Here is an 8766-nt window from a genome sequence, read left to right as displayed (position 1 = left end):
ATAAAAAAAAACAAAAAAAAAACATTACTGAAACACTAATTATTATTTATTTATTTTTTTCAAAATATGCTTGTCTTATTTATAAGGACTGGCATGGGCTTGCTCCACATCCATTAAATGAATGTATAAAACAGAGGACAGATTGTGGTATTGGTATAGGTCTACCATTATAGGGGACTGCAAGGTGCCATATAGGCAAACATGTTTTGGACAAAAAAGTATTGTCTGTAATAGGGAGTAAATATTGGAATAGTTTACCGCAGTCAATAAGACAATGTTCTACTTATCACACTTTTAAAGGGAAGGTTCACCCTGTTACGATTTCCTGATTGGTCTAGGGGAGGAACGCAACAGAAAAATGGATGGCGGTAAATGAATATACAACAGCATGAAACAAACCTGTCTCCATACCTAGAACTGTTTCACAACAACTCGAATAACCACATATTTCACAAAAGAAATGCTTTTATATTTACAAAGTTACACAGAAAAAAAAAAGGGGTATCAGATTCAGAAGGGGATATTGCCAAAACAACAAGCATGAATCAATCTAACTCCTCATTAACCAAATTACCTAAACTAAAAGAAAACAAAACAAAAAGTACATCAAAATAAGCTACAGTGCATCCGGAAAGTATTCACAGCACTTCACTTTTTCCACATTTTGTTATGTTACAGTCTTATTCCAAAAGGTGTAAGAAGTTTGTTTGAAATCTTTGCAAATTTATAAAAAAAAAAAAAAAAAAAAAAAAAAAAAAAATCACATGTACATAAGTATTCACAGCCTTTGTCATGACACTCAAAACTGAATTCAGGGGCATCCTGTTTCCACTGATCATCCTTGAGATGTTTCTGCATATTGATTAGAGTCCCCTTGTGGTAAATTCAGTTGATTGGACATGATTTGGAAAGGCACACACCTGTCTATATAAGGTCCCACAGTTAACAGTGCATGTCAGAGCACAAACCAAGCCTTGCAGTCCAAAGAGTTGTCTGTAGGCCTCAAAAACAGGATTGCATCTAGGCACAGATCTGGGGAAGGGTACAGACAAAATTCTACAGAAACTCTACTTTAACAAGTTCAACAAAGGAGGTAAAAATACACAGAGCCACCAGTTACTTGCTTTAACACAACATCAAGTCTGGGGTTGCAGATGAGACCTCAAAGCTGTTGTACATAGTCAAACAATCACCAACACTGCTCTGATGATAGCTGCAGCTTAAATACTCTCTTTTCTCTCCCATCATCCAATCACAACTGGATACTCATTAATGAAGTCAGGTGGTAACACTTGCTCTGTGTGTGGGGAGAGAGAAAGAAAAACACATGCAAAGCATAGCTTGGGCACAACAAAAATAAAAGACCTTACAGCTCTGGACGTAACAACCAAAAAATAAAAATTTCTGAAGCAAATGTATGTGTTTATGTAAGACAAGTATCATTATTCAAAACTTTATTTTTTTATATATATTATATTTATTGTAGTATTTTCAGATTTACAGACAAATGGACAGTACAATTACATAACAGAAACAAACACGACTACACAAAAAATAATAAATACATAAATAAACACAAAACAACAACAACAACAAAAAAACTCCTTCAGTTAGAAACATGTTTGCAGTTGACGACAACGCCAAACAGGCGCAGGAAATCAAAACAGATTTTTGCCCAGCATGGAATGGATAGAGGTCAAATTAAAGACAGAGGTTAAGAAAAATTACAATAAAATTACAATAAAAAAAAAAAATGAAATATTAAGTTGTTTCATCATTGGTTTTTAACAGGTGATTGAAAAGAGGCCTCCAAGAAGTTTCAAATTTATCTATATTACCAGAGATACTTTGGAGTCTTTCCACATGCATAGTGGAGGAAAGTTCTGATAACCAGATCTTGAATAGTGGCTTCGAATTTTTCTTCCACACACAGAGTATACATTTTTTGGCAATCATCATGCCATACTGTATAGGCAAACGGGTAGCATAATTAAGGCGCTGCAGGGAAGCTGACCAGCCAAGAATGGCAGTCGCTGGGTCTACTGGGAGCTCACATATATAAGCATCCGAAAGAAATTGAAAAACTTCTGACCAGAATTCACCAAGTTTTGGGCATGCCCAGAAAAGATGACCATGAGAGCCCTCTGCAGATTGACATTTATTGCAGAGAGGAGAGATAGTAGGATAGAAAGTGTTGAGTTTAACCCTAGAGTAATGCAATCTGTGCAACACCTTATACTGAATAAGCTGGTGCCTAGTATTAATGGAACAGGTGTATATATTTTTAAGACATTTTCCCCAGTCCTCCTCAGAGATTTGAATATTTAGTTCCTCTTCCCAATTGTTTTTCAGATGGGTAGTGGAAATATCTAGCTGACTCGTGAAAAAGTTAACAAATTTTGTAATTAACTTTGGGGTGTTGGGAGTGCAAGTAAGCAGTTTATGTAATTCATTATCGGCTGACAATATTTCGAAATTTGGCACAGTGGAACAAACATAATTTCTAATTTGTAAGTATCTGAAAAAGTGTGATGCAGGAAGGTCAAATTTCTCTGTAAGTTGAGTAAATGTGGCAAATGTATTGTCAATATATAAATCTCTCAAGGTAATGATTCCTTTTCTAGCCCAACCTGTGAACACTGGATCGAATAGTGAAGGTTTAAAGGCATGGTTACGGCAAACAGGAGCAAGAAAGATATTTGGCAAATTAAATGTCTTAACAATCTAAAGCCATATCCTAAGAGAGTTGTTAATCATAAAGTGGGATCCTGCTGAAGCTTTGAATGTCTCTGGGGCAGCAAAAAGCAAAGAGGAGAGAGACCAATTTGAAGTGCCCCGCTCAATCATTAGCCATGAAGGGATATCAGCTGAAGGACTGTCCGGGCATGTGTCCTGCCAGTAAGTTAAGGCTCTACAATTGGCAGCCCAATAGTAATGTTGAAAATTTGGCAAACCCAAACCCCCCAGCGACCTAGGCTTGCACACGTGTATTTTAGATATTCTATGTGCTTTGAAGCCCCAGACAAATGGCAGCACAATAGAATCTAAAGTTTTGAAAAACTTTTTGGGCAGATAGATTGGTAGATTCTGGAAAAGATACAAAAATCTAGGTAACGTCACCATCTTAATAGCATTCACATGCCCCATCATTGACAGAGGTAGGGTCCTCCAGCATTTTATATTGTTCTTTAGGTTTTCGAGCATTGTTAAGTAATTAAGCTTATATATATCCTTAGGGTTTTTAGGAATATTAACTCCAAGAAATTTCAAACTATTTATGGCGATTTTAAAAGGTAGAGTACGCATAAAGTTTGGATCAATATTGTTTGTCACAGCCAAAAATTCACTTTTTTGCCAATTTACTGAGTAACTGGAGAGTTTACCGAAAGTTTCCAATAGATTTAGTAAGGGTGGAATAGACTGTTCTGGGTTGCTGAGATAAAGAATAATATCATCGGCATAAAGGGAAATTTGGTGGTTAATTCTACCTAAATTCAGAGGTGAAATTAGAAGGCTCTTTTTAATTGCAAGGGCGAGAGGTTCAATTGCGATAGCAAAAAGCAAGGGCGAGAGAGGACAGCCCTGACGGGTATTATTCAAAACTTTATAAAGTAAAATAACAAGCTTCCAGCGTGACAGCCATACACATTCGACGTACGTCCAAAAAACTTGCACGATGTTCTACACAATGACATGACATACGCATCATAGTATGGGACATAGCTTTTTGGAGACAATAACTCCACTTTAGGTTTCAGTCAATGTCACATCAGCAGATTTATCTTAATTTAAATTAACCCAAATATCTCACACTACATTTTTAAAGCAAAAAATCAAAGTTTAAACTCTTTTTTTTTATGTATTCCCATCTGGTGGAAGCTAGATATTTTACTTTATAAATATGGATATTTTTCTTACACAGATGCAAGCCTTCATTAACCCCCTGGAGCCACATGGAGTATGTTTATGATAGATGGATGCACTTTCTTGAGCTTCATACTTGTTGGTACCGTTCACTGCCATTATAAAGCTTGGATGCATCAGGATATTTATTAATATTTCTCCAATTGTGTTCATCAGAAAGAAGAAAGTCATATACACCTAGGATGGCTTGAGGATAAGTAAAGCTTGGGCTAATTTTCATTTTAAAGTGAACGAATCCTTTAAAGTAGAACACAGAGGTTGTTATTGAAACCTCTTAATCATGGAAACATTTGATTACATAGATTGATTAAATGCAAATGAAACTTTATAATCATTATCAAAACATGCTTTGAAAAGTTTGAATAGCCAGTCCGTACCCTTCCCTTTTACATGATCTTTAAAAGAACAGGGCCAGTTGCATAAACATAGCCATTATGTTAAATCAGTGTCTAAAGATCTAGTGTGACCCACTAGCAGTTAGTCAAGAGGCAGTCAGTCTTACTTTTTGGGTATAAAATTAGGCCAATTTATGTTTTTATGTAACTGATTAAAAAACGTTATGAACAGTCATAAAAGAAAGAAAAAAATTGCTGACTAACTTGTAAGACTAGTCTCAGTTGTTTGTGCCCCAGGTCTTTCCTGTTGTACCACACCAGCGTCAGTTAAACGGATGTGTCTGACATTGGATGATAGCCTTATGGCAGCCAAGTGTCTTACAAAACAAATCAACACTCTTATGGTAATGTACAAGAGTAAGATGGAATATATGGATATAAGTCTGGTACTTTTGAACAACAATCAGTTGCAATCACTTTGTATGTTCCTCTTTGGGAGGCTACTACATCAAGAGCCATTTGATTTTGTAAAATGATCTTCCTCATTACATGCACTTCTTTTGAAATGTTAGCAATAGAACTAAGTGTAGATTTTTGCTGTGGCCTCAAACAGCTCATGTAGTGCCTGTACTTCATTCTGTAAACTCATGACTCCTAAAAATCGTAAAAAAAAGAGAGAGAGATGTAATTTTAGAGATTTAATTCTTGGTCTGTGTCATGATTAAATGATGTTTCATATAATGCTATCCTTGGACACTAAGCCAAATAACATCTACCTATCCATCCCTTAGAAAATAATAGATAAGCTTTGTAACCACAAACAAAGTGTGTGCCATTAGAACAACAAGTGTTTTAATTTCTCATTGTTAGAACAGTTGTGTCACACTTGAAACAGTCACATCTGGGTTAGAATTGCTTACTACATTCTTCCCTTCAATGTGCTGGGAAAAATTCCCTTCAGATTTCATATTAAGAGCAAACTAATAGCTAGAATCAGTACTGTTGTATGCAGTCAAATCCCATGAACTGTAATGTTAATGAGAATAATTTCTGCTCTTGAACAGCAGTTTGTTGTCCCAGGAAAAATAAACTATACCTTAAAGACACATCTATAAGGATTTGATATTGTCAGTGGTTCAAAATTGTGCACCAGTTTCACCCTGTAATTTAGTACAACTGGAATTTCCAAAAGTCATTGTGAAAATCTAGTCTTTATTATGTCATATTGGCTGTTTATTTTTTGTTTTTTTTACCTTTCACTTTTGCCATTTGTCATCTCAACATTAACTCATAGAATATAAGTTGTCTGGCAGGTTTATCATTTTGATATTAGAATTGTCAGTTTTGGTGCACCATTCAGATTGCACAAATCATTCAATGCGTTTCCCAAAAGCATTGTTAGCCAACTATGGTTCCTTCGTTATCAACTTCAACGAGTCTATGTTTGCCGCACCATAGCTCCAACGAACATCACAAAGTTGTGTGGTTGGAATTACAATTCTCCACCTGTGAATTTCTTGTTTTATGACATATGGATTTAATAAATCATTATCTTGAGCAAAACAAACAAGCTGATGTTACAGTCTATATTCTTTATTTCGATTATAAACAAATTTCCTTCATGTCATTTAGTTTGTCAAGAGATTTAAATTGCATGTGCAAGGGTGCACATGTGCATACAGTACATGCTCTAGTATGTAAGAAGAAGCATATGGTTGAATCTTTAAATAAATCTGAGAAAAATGAGAATTAAGCCTCAGATGCTGTGTCCATACGCAATGGAATTCATTAAAAGATGTTATTACTCAACTACCAGCGTGACATCATTAACTAACATGGTTGATCTACAAATTTGCAACAATATGGTTTCAGGAAACAGTTGTAGCTAGCTAGTTGATTTCTTCGCCGATGTTACTTGTCCAATTATCGGAAAAATAAATCATATAGTGGTAATACAGTGGATTTAGATGATTGAGGAAAATATTAACGCACCCAGTAACTGGATATAATAAGCACTTTGTCACACTTATGAGCTAAAACAATGCCAAATTAATCCAGAATTAATTCAGAATATTTTAGTTCATGAAATATCTAGTAGTTTGTTCTTAAAATGTCTTTGTACACTGTTCTTGGAATGTATCAGTAGTGTATTCCTCCAGAAGAACTATCTCGACGTTCTGTCTCTCTGACTGGAGCTCCTGTTTATCTGATTGCCAGTATTGTTGCCACATAATGTCCTCGATGTGATAGGGCTTGAAGTCTCTCTGTGAACTTCTTGAAGGTCGCCGACATTGATCTGTGAAAATATAAAAACAAGAGAATGGAAAACTTTCACTCCAAGAATGGAGTCTGCTCTTTTTGAAAAACAAGTTTGTTTAAACTTTGTCGGAATTATTTTGACTCCATTACAACCTCTACAGATAAACAAAGATCATAGAGACCATTTGGCTGGTAAACTGTAGTTTGGTGCAAATTAACCATCTTAGCCCCCACCCGCCATATCTTCATCATGAGGTAGGCCCCCAAGTCAATAAAAGACAAGGTTCTTTCCCTTGACTCCATCCTACAGCATCCTTTGCCAGTCTCATTTAAAATTTGGGAGTATGAACTTATTTATAAAGACTAATATGTGTCTATAGCCTTGCCCAACCATTTCACAGCTGAAGGGGTGACTAATAAAACTACAAAAATGCTGAGTAAAAAATTTGGGTTGTTTTAATTCAGTTTTCCAACCTATTTTGGGTTCATTTTAAGTCAGCCATAAAGTCATTTTTAAACAACAGTTGGGTAAAATAAAACTGACCAGCACATTGGGCAAACCCAACCCCAGCATTTTTTTTTAGAGTGTAGGAACCATTTCATCATGGTTCTAAACTTGAATGCTGCAATTTCTTAACATAAATTATTTACCCAATGCAATTTCCATGCATTCTGAATTTTATTCTGTGCTTTGTTTTTTATTGATTCAGTCAAAACCATACAATACACCAAAAGAAATTCTGACATTAAAATCATCTGCCTCAGTAAGGATTAATGACATTCGTCGACCTGTGATAATCTTAAAATGACTCAGCCCAGTTTCTTTGTTAGCCGATGAACAGATACTACACAGAAATAATCTTGTTTTCAGAGTGTGATTAACTCTTTCAACCATGCCTGATGGTTGTAGTTGTATTATGCAATGAAAATGCCATTTAATTTCCAGAAGTCTACAGACTTCCTGACATACCTGACCAGTAAAGTGTGTTTCCTGATCAGAAACAATAGTGTGTGACAATCCCCATCTGGTAATGATGTCTCAATCCAATATTTTAGCCTTTATTGGTGGTAAAAACTTCAACCCACATTAAGAGCTTATCAATTATGACTAAAACATCCTCATAACCCTTGCATTTTAGAAAGAGTCATAATATTCTATTCACAATTCAATAAATTGCCTGCCACAGGGTTTTCCCAAATGAATGGAACTGGTTGCCAAATTAGGTTGACATCACACATCTGTTAACTTCTTCTGCATTTTTCCAAATATATTTATTAACATTTTTTTTACATTTACACAAGTGAAAAAAACACTGTTCTGCTTTTCTCCCCCTCATTACAATCCCCCCATCCCTAATATCCAAACCATGACCGCAAAAACCAGAGCAAGTAACAAAAACACTAAGTGTAGTCATTAAATGATACAATTAATGTAAAAAAAATAAAAATAATACAAAACAAAACACAATAATAAAATGAAAAAAAGAAAGAAAAAAAAGTTAATCCTCTTCTGCATCAGGTGACAGATCAGTGTTATCAATATAGTTTAACAATGGTTTCCATGTTTTATGAAAGCTTTTTAAAGACCCTTTTAAAGAATAGTGAATTTTTTCCAGCTTTAAGCACAACAAAATTTCTTCTATGCATTTATTATATGAATGCGGGGATGCATGCTTCCACTTCTCCTGGCCAATAATGTTGTGAAAGCAACAACCTGTTGCATTGATCAAGGCAAGTTTGGCTTAAAAGTAATTCCAAACAGAGCTGTTAAAAGGTTTGGAGTGGCTGATGTATTAAAGTTTTTTTTTAAAGTATCAAATATTTTAGACCAAAATTCTGTCAGTCTTGGACAGGACCAGAACATGTGAGTATGATTTGATGGAGACTGTCAGCACCTATTGCAAGCATCCCTCCTGTCTGGGTATATTTTGGCTAGCCTGGTTAGTGTAGTTTGCTCTATAATCTTGCATTGCATCAAACTATGTAGAGTGCATATGGAGGAAGAATGTACTAAATCACATATATAATCCCACTCTGTTCCAGGTATAGTGAACCCCAGCTCTTGTTCCCATATATTCTTGAGTGATTCAGAGGGGTCAGGATTTAAAAAATCTATTGATTCATAAATGACAGAGATTATCCTTCTTCTGTCTTTACTAAGAGAGAGAAGGGTGTCCATTTTTGAATCAGGAGGGAGATTAGGAAACTGGGAAAACTGATATTGTACAAAATGTCTGACCAGAAAATG

General features: G+C 35.3%; 1 protein-coding gene across 4 annotated transcripts in view; it reads right to left on the bottom strand.

The window, feature by feature from the left end:
* Positions 1-5882: 5882 nt before the first annotated feature.
* LOC137008850 (whey acidic protein-like) overlaps positions 5883-8766 on the bottom strand; it is a 27838-nt gene continuing 24954 nt past the window's right edge. For all 4 annotated transcript variants that reach the window (XR_010892813.1, XR_010892812.1, XR_010892814.1 and 1 more), the window contains one exon: positions 5883-6555. The gene's annotated coding sequence lies outside the window, so the exon portion shown is untranslated. The remainder of the gene's footprint in view (positions 6556-8766) is intronic.

The sequence above is a fragment of the Chanodichthys erythropterus genome, chromosome 20 (genome assembly GCF_024489055.1).
Source record: "Chanodichthys erythropterus isolate Z2021 chromosome 20, ASM2448905v1, whole genome shotgun sequence".
Lineage (NCBI taxonomy): Eukaryota > Metazoa > Chordata > Actinopteri > Cypriniformes > Xenocyprididae > Chanodichthys > Chanodichthys erythropterus.
The sequence above is the reverse complement of the archived record's forward strand: the minus strand, read 5'-3'. Positions and strand labels throughout refer to the sequence as shown.